Here is a 13,053-nt window from a genome sequence, read left to right as displayed (position 1 = left end):
TGTCAAACTGCTCGTCCAACGCAAATTTCTAATCAGCCAATCACAATGCAGGAACTCAATGCATTTAGGCATGTAGACATGGTCAAGACGATCTGCTGCAGTTCAAACTGAGCATCAGAATGGTGAAGAAAGTGACTTTGAACGTGGCGTGGATGGTGGTACCAGATGGGCTTGTCTGAGTATTTCAGAAACTGCTGATCTACATGGATTTTAACGCACAACTATATCTAGGGTTTACAGAGTATGGTCCAAAACGCAAAAATATCATAAGTGAGTGGCAGTTCTGTGGGAGATATTTCTTGTTGATGCCAGAGGTCAGAGGAAAATGGCCAGACAACAGTAACTCAAATCACCACTCTTTCATACCTGCCAACATTTATCTCTGAAAATCCGGGAGACAGTCGGGGGTAGACTTGGGGGATGGGGGGAGGGCAGTTTGCAAACTGAAGGTTGGGGGGTGGTTAGCGAACTGAAGACTGCGGTCCCTAGTCATTACTACCAAGGTCGGCAATCCCGGGACTGTACCAAAAAGCTGAGGACCGGAGGGTTGGGGGGAGAAGAATTCTGGGAGTTTTCTGGGAGACAGAACAAAACGGAAACGGGAGATGGGTCTGAAATAAGGGAGACTCCCGGGAAAAACGGGAGTGTTGGCAGGTATGCACTCGTTACAACCAAGGTATGCAGAAGAACTTCTCTGAATGCACAACACGTTGAACCTTGAGGCAGATGGGTTACAGCAGTAGAAGACCACACCAGCAGAAGACAACACCAGCATCCACTCCTGTCAGCTAAGAACAAGAAACAGAGGCTACAATTCGCACAGGCTCACCAAAACTGGACAATAGAAGATTGGAAAAACATGATGAGGGTTGATTTCTGCTGTGACATTCAGATGGTAGGGTCAGAATTCAATAATTCAAGTCAAGAATCTTACTGAAGCACTTCTGCAACTAAAGCATTCTAATAGTAGAGGAGGAAACATCATTGACACAGACCACAATAGATAGATGGATACACATTGACTTTGCCACGCTCGCATTTTGTTTGCATCACGTCCCCTGAAGTGCCTGAAGTTTTCACCAACTGTTCATTATGTCTCGTTAACAAGATAAAGAGCCGCATGCCAAGCGAGATGTGAAGCTGGGAAAACAGAAGAGCCTGATTGATTCAATGAAACTATCAGCGCTGCGTGGGGCGCATTAGCGCAGGGTAAGTGGTTGTGACAGCTCCCGTGTTATCTGCACCCAACAGGAAGTGACAGTTCTACCATGCGCCCATAAAGCAGGCATCTGATTGTCTACTGCAATTACATGACTTAAGCAAAACAGGAAGAGGGAAAAAAAAAAAGTTGTGCGTTGGTAACGCCATCCACACACACAATTAATAGCTTTACTTTAGAACGGCGGGAAGCAAATGAAGGTGGAAATTCTCCACTTGAGGCAATGTTATTGTCAAAAACATTTGTGAGTCTGCGAACTAATATGTCTCAGAGGCAGAAGCGTTTTACAGATGCGGCTATGCATATTACTCTAGATTGAGGTATTCTGAGCTAAACACTGACATCAAAGGCCTGTCACTCTTACTTAGAGATTGAACTACGCAATATATGGAAAGCAGCGTCTTTTATCTTGACTGCTGCCTTTGTACGACCCTCTTGCCTATGCATAAGAAAGGTCCTGCTATAAGACAGAAGGATCGCAGGTGTGGGTCTGTTTGCAGAGTCTTTGAGACGCTCCTTGTTCACTTCATCAATCACAGAAGGCGTCTGATTTAAAAGGTGCTAAAGTATATGTGTGTGACCCCAGGCACTGTGATGGCACCTTAATACTGACACGGATGACAGAATTCTCCAGAAATAGACTCTGCTGCACGGAACCCTGTCCCAGCTGCACGAAACGCACTCCTGAGAGGGATATGTGGGCCTCGTGCACCATGTGTGTGTAGAGACTCTCATTTAAGGGGTTATGGATTTGGCTTGAGGGTACCAGAGGTTTGGGTGGGGGGTAGTTAAAGACATGAAAATGTCTTCCTGAATCATTGGAGATTAGAGACCATATATAGAAGGTGCAAAGTCTGCTTTTATGTTTGTAGGAGTCACTACGGAAGTCTATTTCAGCTGCTAGAACTCTGTTCTGTGAAACACACTGAGGAGAGATTAACTTGCAAATTTTAAGATCATATGCCAGTATATAATGTTTTATAGCACAGCATGCTTATGAGCACAGTGTTGAAAGGGTTCATCTGAAAAAAAAATATCCCAGGTGGCATCACTTTTAGCCAAATTAACATTTATGGCAACAATGGAAAATTGTGATTCTGGCCAAGCACTGACATTTTCTGTGCAGTATTAGAACAATGGCACCTACTACACTAAATTCAGTCCATGGCCTTCCTTCCTTGGATCATGAGCTTTAAATCTATGGGTATACTTTTTTCAGTCTGGTTTGGCAAAAAATTTTAAAAATGAGCACACTGATTGGAAGTGATCTGAATATTTTCCAGAGCATTATAAGCATTCTCCGTCAAGATTAGAATTAGTCCTTTGTCCGGTTTCACTTTGGTCCTTTTGTACCTAACATCTTAATAGAATGGAATGTGGCCATAGTTTAACTAAAACAGCACATTAATAAAATATGGCTATATGAATGTATTCGTGTGTGTACACTTTATTAGGTACACCTGTCCAACTGCTTGTTCAACGCAAATTTCTAATCAGCCAATCACATGTCAGCAACTCAATGCATTTAGACATGTAGGCATGGTCAAGACGATCTGCTGCAGTTCAAACCGAGCCTCAGAATTGGGGGGAAAAAAAAGTGACTTTGAATGTGGTGTGGATTGTGGCGCCAGACGGGCTGGTCTGAGTATTTCAGAAACTGCTAATCTACTGGGATTTACAGAGGATGGTCCAAAAAGAGAAAATATCCAGTGAGCGGCAGTTCTGTGGGCACAAATGCCTTGTTGATGCCATAGGTTAGAGGTGGATGGCCAGACAACAGCAACTTTAACCACTCGTTACAACAGAGGTATGCAGAAGAGCCTCTCTAAACGCAAAACACGCTGAACCTTGAGGCAGATGAGATACAGCAGCAGAAGACCACACCAGCCACAACTCCTGTAAGCTAAGAACAGGAAACTGAGGCTATAATTCGCACCGGCTCTCTAAAATTGGACAATAGAAGATTGGAAAAACATTGCCTGCTCTGAGTTTTGATTTCTGCTGCGACATTTGGATGGTAGTCAGAATTTGGCCTTCCATTCAAGAATCAATCCTGCCTTCCATCAATGGTTCAGGCTGGTGGTGGTGGTGTAATGGTGTGGGGGATATTTTCTTGGCTTATTTTGAGCCCATTAGTACCAACTGAGCATCATGTCAATGCCACGGCCTACCTGAGTAATGATGCTGACCATGTCAATCCTCTTATGACCACAGTGTACCTATGTTCTGATGGCTGCTTCCAGCACGATACCACGCAAATCATCATCATCATAAAGCACGAATCATCTCTAACTGGTTTCTTGAGGATGATAATGAATTCACTGTACTCACATGGCCTCCACAGTCACCTGAACTCAGTCCCATAGAGCACGTTTGGGATGTGGTGGAAGAGGAGATTCGCATCATGGATCACATCAAATCTGCAGCAACTGCGTGATGCTATCATGTCAATATGGACCAAAATCTCTGAGGAATACTTCCAGTACCTTGTTAAACATATGCCGAAAAATTTTAAGGCAGTTCTGAAGACAAACGAGGATCCAACACGATACTAGTAAGGTGTACCTAATAAAGTGGCTGGCGAGTGTATAATTCGGTTTTAAAAATAACAAATCAATGAAACAATCACTTACTTAGTCTCAGCGCGTTCAAATCAAATAGATTTTTATTAAATGTTTTTGCATGATGCCAACCTGTTGCCGCCTTACGAAGTACAACTGATCAAATCACAAATCAAGTGTGACCTGATATCAGAGTTCAAAGTTTTCTCTTACACAAACAAAAGGGTATCTGATCTCCTCTATACACCGCTTTCTCTAGTTGCCCCCTTTGCCCCACAGGTCTTGCCAGGGAACTTCAGCAAGACCTCCTGTGTTAATGTCTTCTGATAGGATGTCTCGGGGCTGCTGTGAGAAGTGATACTAAAAGTAATTCCAACTGAAACGGCATGACAAAGAGAATACTTTTATGAGCTCTCTGGAGCTCCAGAGGCATAAGGCTGATAGACTGGAGATCAGCCTGCAGTTGTTTATCTGGGTTCATGTGTCAGGGGCAGTGCAGTGCCCTCAGCTACCCTCCTAATGGCCACTGGTCAGAAAACACTCCAGTAACATCTAATTAGCATATCCTCTGTTTTAATCTGCATATTCGTCACACCGGTTGTGAATTTTTAATTTGTGCTTAATTAAAATGCAGGTCTTAATCCATCCTGACTAATTTATTTAAACCTCGAGTGATATCAAGAGTTCCTCTCAAAGCCACAATTTGCTCTTTTTCTTGACATGTAATAAACACATAAATGCAGATATCATGTAGATTTGCCAAAACGAATAAGCAGTAATTTTCTAACTGTGTCTTGAAGTACTGAAAAAGTAGATCGGTAGGTAGATTTTTAAACGTAATAATTACTGCAGTTTAAAGTTTTTACGATACAGCTATTAACATTAATAATTTAAAAAAAAAAACATTAATTATTTTTATAAATATATATATTGATTTTGTAACTACTCCATTAAATGTTTTAATTTAATGTCCACTTAAAAAATAATTCCTCAAGTAGTTATGGTTTAAATATAAATTGCGGAATTAATATACATGTTGTTTCACTTAGTTTTAATGGCCTCATTAACATTTCATTGACTATAAGTAGGGCCAGGCCAGCCTGATCTCACGAGGAATCGTATTTTACGTTTTGTCAGTTTAGTGGCTAATTCGTACGAGTTCAGTCATACGAAAATGTATGATTTTTAAAAAGGAGGCGTGGCACCCAACCGTCATTGGGTGATGAGCAAATCATACTAAATTGTACGAATTAGATCGTACGAATTCAAACAAATTAGCCACTAAATCAAAAAGTTACGAATTGCCGTGAGATTGCATTGGCCAGGCAAAATCTGCGGATTCATTCATTTTCTTGTCGGCTTAGTCCCTTTATTAATCTGGGGTCACCACAGTGGAATGAACCAACAACTTATCCAGCAGTTTTTTACGCAACGCATGCCCTTCCAGCCGCAACCCATCTCTGGGAAACATCCACACATACACACACACACTCACTCACTACGAACAATTTAGCCTACCCAATTCACCTGTACCGCATGTCTTTGGACTGTGGGGGGAACCGGAGTACCCACACGAACGCAGAGAGAACATGCAAACTCCACACAGAAACGCCAACTGAGCCGAGGATCGAACCAGCGACCCAGCGACCTTCTAGCTGTGAGGCGAACGTGCTGGAATCTGCAGATATTTTTAGCTATTTCTGCGCAGAATTTTGTAAAAAAAAAAAAAAAAAAAAGTGGATTTATGCAGAATGATTTTGGAAGTATTGTAACTAAAAACTTAAAATAAATAAAAAATACTATTAACTTTTATTTAATGTGTACAATGCAAATCCAAATAGATCTACTTAACTTGTAAACAAAGCAAGTCTCTTATATAATATATACTAAAAGACAGAAAATATTACGGTTACACTTTATTTTGACGGTCATTTTGTTGAATTAAAGTTGCATCTGCCAATTAATTGTCATTAGATTATAAGTAGACTGATTGGTTGGGGTTAGGATTTGTGTACAGAGAGTTGACGTGTTTGCAAAGTTTTTTTCAGAGTCAGTTAAATGTCTGTTGAGTGTCTGTATCAACAGATGGAAGCAGACAGTCTACTAATACTCAAATGGACCATCAAAATGAAGTGTTACCAATATTACTTCACAAAGTGTATAGTAAACTTGCAATATATTCTATACTTACTATACTATACTTGCAATTTCTGTTCAACGGAGAAAATTTTTTTTCATCACATTTCTAAATATAATAGTTTTAATAACTTTCCTATAATCACTGATTCATTCTATCTTTGCCATGATGACAGTACATAATATTTGACTAGATATTTTTCTAGACACTTCTATACAGCTTAAAGTGACATTTAAAGGCTTAACTAGGGTAATTAGGTTAACTAGAGTAATTAGGCAAGTTATTGTATAATGTTGGTTTGTACTGTAGACTATAGGGGAAAATATGTAGCTTAAATGTGCTAATAATTTTTCCTTAAAATAGTTTTTAAAAAAACTAAAAACTGCTTTTATTCTAACTGAAATAAAACAAATGAGACTCCAGAAGAAAAAAAATATAATCTGAAAATTTCCTTGCTCTGTTAAACATCATTTGGATTATTCTTTAGAGCATAGACCTTTTAATTTCCCTATTAGTTTAAATAAGTGCTACATCTTTTTTCAAAGTATGAGATCACTGGATTCCATACTGTATAAAAACGGTTAGTAGATCCGCTAAGAGAGTATTTAATGTTTAATTTTCTCCAACCAAAAACGGCAACACGCAAAGGCATAAGCGTCTTTAAATACTTCCTCACTGTGCTATGAAAACTGCGACTATATAAAAATTTTATTTAATTTAGTATTTGTTGAATTAATTATTTTATTTGTTTTTTGTTATTATTATTATAACTACTATTTTGTTTATTTTTTATTATTAATATATAAATATATATTTTATTTGAAGGGGAGGTTGTTCATGGAGGAAAAATGCAACAAAAAAGTCTTGTCAAATCTTTGTATGTAGTAATTCACCTTGTTTTTCTTTCAATAAAAAAAACCTTTATTAAATAAAATTTTATAATTTGGTAATTATTAACAAAAAGAAAAAAATTCAAGGGGGGGGGGGCTAATAATTCTGACTTCAACTGTATGTATGTGTGTGTGTGTGTGTGTGTGTATATATATGTRTATATATATATATATATATATATATATATATATATATATATATATATATATATATATATATATATATATATATATATATATATATATTCTGCTTAAAAAAGTTTTTTATAATCAGTAGAATGTCTATTTTAAGTTAACAGACATGTAGGTCCAATGTTATTATCAGCAGAATTTTCAAAATAAAGTGTTAGCAAACATTGGCAATATAGTGCCTAAAATTATTTATCAGCCATGTATATGTAATATTCAACCTCTAGATATTTGTACCAGCACTATCCTGGAGAGAACACTATATATGATATACATATTTACAGGTCAAAATTATTAGCCCCTTTAAGCAATTTTTTTTCCCGACTGTCTACAGAACAAACCATCATTATACAATAACTTATTACCTTAACCTGCCTAGTAAACCTAACCTAGTTAAGCCTTTAAATGTCACTTTAAGCTGTATAGAAGTGTCTTGAAAAAGTATGTAGTAAAATATTATTTACTGTCATCATAACAAAGATAAAATAAATCAGTTATTAGAAATAAGTTATTAAAACTATTATGGTTAGACTTATGTTGACAAAGTCTTCTCTTCATTAAACAGAAATTGGGTGAAAAAATAAATAAGGGGGCTAATAATTCTGACTTCAACTGTATATGCAAGTCTACAAAACGGAGAATGAGCTTGCCAGAACGATCTTCGTTTTTTTTGGAGGGTGGTTTTAGTGGGTATACATGGAGCCACATCAGTGGCTGGCAGCCAGACGGCCCGTCTCTAATGGAATAACCTTGACAGGACATGCTTATGAACCAGAATGTACCTTTTACTCCTGCATGACTGTGTCCCTGCTACACAGCATTCACCGCTCAATGGTTGTGTGCTTGTTCGTGGGCATTACGCATGAGTGCTCTCTCAACATACAGATGCCGAACATGTCCTCTGATCAACTGTTGACTTTAATATCAAAATTTTGTCAATATCAAAGTTTAAACACATATATTTATTTGTAGTTTTTTGTGAGTTATAACTAGAGCCAGACAGAATCTGTGGAGTTTTTATTTTTTTGCTACTACTGCACAGAATATTGTAAAAAAAAAAAAAATCTGTGGATTTATGTGGAAGGATTTTGGGAGTATTGAAACTAAAAACTTTATGTTAAATAAAAAAAATAATACATTTTTAACTTTTATTTGATGTTTACAATACAAATCCTTTTAGATCCATTTATTTGGTACCATACATCTAATAAAGGGCCTAATGGTGGTGCAGTGGGTAGCACAATCGCCTCACAGCAAGAAGGTCGCTGGTTCAAGTCTTGGCTGAGTCAGTTGGCATTTCTGTGTGGAGTTTGCGTGGGTTTCCTCCAGGGTGCTCTGGTTTCCCCCCACAGTCCAAAGACATGCACTAGAGGTGATTTGGGCGAGCTAAATTGTCCGTAGTGTATGAGTGTATGGATGTTTCCCAGTGATGGCTTGCAGCAGGAAGGGCATCTGCTGCATAAAACATATGCTGGATAAGATGGCGGTTCATTCCGTAGTTCGTTTAGCTGACAAAGTGGCCCTAAGATGGACAACCTAGAGATGCTGAAAACCTCTCCCCGGGAATTTGTGAAGGCATCACCCCTTACCCCTAGGAGGGCCCCTACAGTGCCTCAGTTTTAGTCTTGAGTCGCCATTACTCTACCTCATACAGGGCTCGAAATTAACTTTTTTACTTGGTAGCACCGGTGCTCCCAACTTCAAATATTTAGGAGCACCAAAAAACTTTTAGGAGCACCAGAAAAAATTTAGGAGCACCCACCAAAAATGAATGAGCACAGCTGCAAATTGTTTTTTAAGGGATTTATTGTATTTTAAAACAACATCAATAGGACTGACAAAAACCAGAAACAACTATCTAACTAATGCTGCGAAGACATTGATATTTGTGTGCAATAATTCCTAAATGAATGTCTAATAATTAGGCCATTGAATATTAATGATGATAAAAAATGACAATAGTAACAATGAATTCCATTTCTCATTATGATACGGCCTTGAATGTGCATGAATGTAGGTTATCTGCTATAAAAAGTCTGTTACTTTATGAAAAATAATTGTATAGTTTGCATCAAACAAAAATGAAGCATTGCAGTAAGAAATACTTATTTTGTACTGCTGTTTTTATATGCATGTCAATTTATAAAATAATATTTCTGCTACAAAACAAACAAAAGATTATAATAAATCATTCAATTCAATGATGAAAGCTGCAAAGCAGTCATCAGTAAATAAATAAAAAAATACTATACACCTTTAAAAAGAATAGACAAAAGAAAGAAAGTAAAGTCTCACTTCTATCACTCTTTAAAAGTTTTGGTTTCAGTTTGTGTCAATTTAAAGGTTCAGTCTGAGCTGATCTTCATTTTTCTGTGTTAGTGGAAAAGCTGGCGAGTCAGCCGACCCAATTTATGAGCAGGCAGAGCAGGATTCTTGCGCTAACCATCGGCGCAATACCGCTCTTTGTTATGAGCCGCAGTTTCAGTGTAAACCTAGTAAAGGCGAGCTTCTTTGGCGATGATATGTACAGTCTTAGATTTGACTTTTAGCGGACGCTGAACACGCAGTGAATGCAACGCATGGAGATTCAGGCGCCTTCTCCAAAAAGCGCGTACTCGATTGATCACAGCTGGCGGATCATAATTCACCACGTGACGTGTCATGATCGCTTTCATCTGCGCCTCAACTTTAGGTGGGGTTTGCAAACCTGTGTGCTTTAAGTTTTTACTCTTCAGCAGTTTGCATTTCCTGTGGTCATAAAAGCTCCTTCCCTGTCATCTGACACGGAATACCTTGAGTGAATGACAGCTAATATGAACCAATATATCGGCAGGGAAGAGCGATTCAGCACGTTTTTACAAAAAATCAAAACAGGTCGCACTACAACCATTATCTGCAGTCGCACTAATGCTCCCATATATATTATGAGGTCGCATAGATTAATTTTCGGGCGCATATGCGACCACAATGGTCGCAATTTCGAGCCCTGCTCATACCATTCTATAGGCACTTTAGTTGCTGATCTAGTGCCTTGCATGCAGAGATTGCAGTCCTGCTGGTGAGGGATGCAATTAAGCCTGTACTTCTAGTAGGGACTATTAGATTGATCGAAAAATTTAAATAAGTAAGCTGCCCGAAGTTCTTGTGAGGAGAGGATTATATTAAAGGTTCTATAGCATAGTCCTCAGCTAGCAATAGTAGCATGTCACCCATTAAGGGTCTTTACCCAAAGATCTCTCTGTTGACAGTTCCAGCTGCAAACAAACCATAGCAAGTTTACTCAGCAGGAATCTTTTTTATGATGTTCCACCTGTTGTTGATCATTAAAGAGTAAATTGATTCACATCTATTAGGCGTTGAGGCTCTTGTATATGGTTAAACTTATAGGATCACAGCCCCGAAATACACAGTCGATAACATCTGAGGGGCATTCTATATGAATGGAACTAGAATAAAATGCACATGATCTTTCAAGATAAATTTTTCAAAGGTTTAACAGCACACATTTCATTGTGCCAAGGCAAGGTTGTGGGAATACAAACCTAACAGATCACTCAGATCTTTAGGATCATATAAACTAGAAGTTCCAAGAGTTCAGTCAAAGCTGGGTGCATCAGCTTTCAGCCACTATGCCCCTTGCTGCTGGAATCTTCCAGAAATGATCAGATGTGCTCCAACATTAGGCACATTCAAATCAAGACTGAAAACACATCTGTTTAGCTGTGCCTTTACTGAATGAGCACTGTGCTGCATCCGACAGATTGCACTATCTTGTTTTTCTCTTCTTCTTCATTCTTTTATATCACATATTACCTGTTTTAATGTTGTTTTTTTACGCATTTTTATTATTTGTTATTTTTATTTTACTTGTTTCTTTTATTCTTGTTTATGTAAAGCACTTTGAATTGCCACTGTGTATGAAATGTGCTATATAAATAAACTTGCCTTGCCTTACTTCCAAACTAGCATATTTTACTCTTGAACTCAGCCCTGCAGAAGCTTCTGTTAGAAATGTTAATGCAAGAACATTTTTTTTTACATTTACATCTAGTCATTTAGCGCAGTGGTTCTCAAAGTGGGGGTCGGGACCCCCCGAGGGGTCACGGGGCAATGAAGGGGGGTCGCCTGGTGATTTCAAAAAATCTATTTATTTTTAATAAACCATAAGAATTAACATATTTTATCCATAACTATACTGAAAAAAAATTGGTGGTTATAGTTACTATATACTATATAGTTACTATAGTAGCTTATAGTTACTAGTTCTATTTGATTGCGACCCCTGGGGTAATAACATTATATTAAAGGCAGCAATAGCGTCAGATGCATTTTGATTTTATAACATCAGGTTATCCTTTCTGGCACATTTAAAGCACTGACACAAATTTAATTGGTGTGTCTGCGTCATTGCATGCAAGGTTTCTGTATTTATAACCACCTCAGAGGATATTGGGGGTCGCGAGTCACTGGCATTGTTATTTTGGGGGTCGCGGGCTGAAAAGTTTGGGAACCCCTGATTTAGCGGATACTTTTGTCCAACGCGACTTACAATTAAGGAGGTGTTCAGCAATTCAACAAGAAAGGTTATGCACAGAAGAAGTGCTATTTATTCAACGTAACTTATTTGTGCTCGAAGAATTTAGTGCTAGAGTAGAAGTTTTTAATAGAGGGAGAGAGTGAAAGTGTTTCAGTAAGTGGTATTGGTATTATTTAGCCGGGTTAGGGGCCGATCACACCGAACGCACTTTTTGAGTTGAGAGTTGCTCTTTTGAATGGTTTACTAACAGCCGCGAGCGTTTTGCGCGCTGCTCATGCACCCTTCGCGCCTCACGTTTTAACCGCCTGCTGCCTCTCGCGTTTTTGTCCTTGCGTGCTGTGCGCACGCAGTTGAAAAAAGTAAACTTTAAACAGAAAAAGCATGTTACGTCACTGTCTTTTCATTCTCCAGTCAAAGGAAAGCAGAAGCGGGGTTTCCGTTGAGGTGCCTGCAGTGTTTATATTGTCAAGACAACAAGGGAGACTTTCAAAGATAGAGGAGAGACTTGTGATTGCGGCTTTGAGTTATCCAAAGCTGTATGACTTCACAAATCATGAATATCACGATATTATAAATTATTATAGTTATATTAATATCAACAGCGGGCAAAGCAGTGGCGCAGTAGGTAGTGCTGTCGCCTCACAGCAGGAAGGTCGCTGGGTTGTTGGTTCGAGCCTCGGCTCAGTTGGCGTTTCTGTGTGGAGTGTGCATGTTCTCCCTGCGTTTGCGTGGGTTTCCTCCGGGTGCACTGGTTTCCCCTACAGTCCAAAGACATGCGGTACAGGTGAATTGGGTAGGCTAAATTGTCCGTAGTGTATGAGTGTGTGTGTGTGTGTGAATGCCTGTGTGGATGTTTCCCAGAGATGGGTTGCGGCTGGAAGGGCATCCTCTGCGTAAAAACTTGCTGGATAAGTTGGCGGTTCATTCCGCTGTGGCGACCTCGAATTAATAAAGGGACTAAGCCGACAAGAAAATGAACGAATGAATAATATCAACAGCAATACTCTCGCACAATACCCAGCTGACTCAGTCGCTGCCTAGCAACATAAAAAAGTGAACAGCGCTCTTTTTATTCTTGTCAACAAAAAGGCAGTGTGGTGCACCTAACGTTTTTGGAACGTAAATGTGCATCCGGTGTGATCAGCCACTTAAGGTGTTCTAAGAAGAGATGGATGTTTCATTGTCATTTGAAGGATACCATTGTATCTGCATTCTGAGTTTGAATGGGAAGATAATTCCACTAGCGTGGCGCATTGAATGATGGTTTTGGAAAGTGACTTATAGCCTCTCTGTGATGGCACCACAAGGTGGTCATCACACCCTGACCGGAGGCTCCTGCCAGGGGGGGTGTAGACCTTCAGCAGTAGATTGATGTAAGAGGGTGCAGTGGCTGTCCTGTAAGCAAGCAATAAGGCATGTTCAATGGTTTTGATTCAAGTTATTTGTTCCAATACATCAATTTAAGGGATGCATACTTTCAAGTTTTGATTTTGCTTCAATACATACCACAACACATTTGT

The sequence above is a fragment of the Danio rerio genome, chromosome 24, assembly GCF_049306965.1.
Source record: "Danio rerio strain Tuebingen ecotype United States chromosome 24, GRCz12tu, whole genome shotgun sequence".
Lineage (NCBI taxonomy): Eukaryota > Metazoa > Chordata > Actinopteri > Cypriniformes > Danionidae > Danio > Danio rerio.
This window is presented reverse-complemented; position numbering follows the sequence as displayed.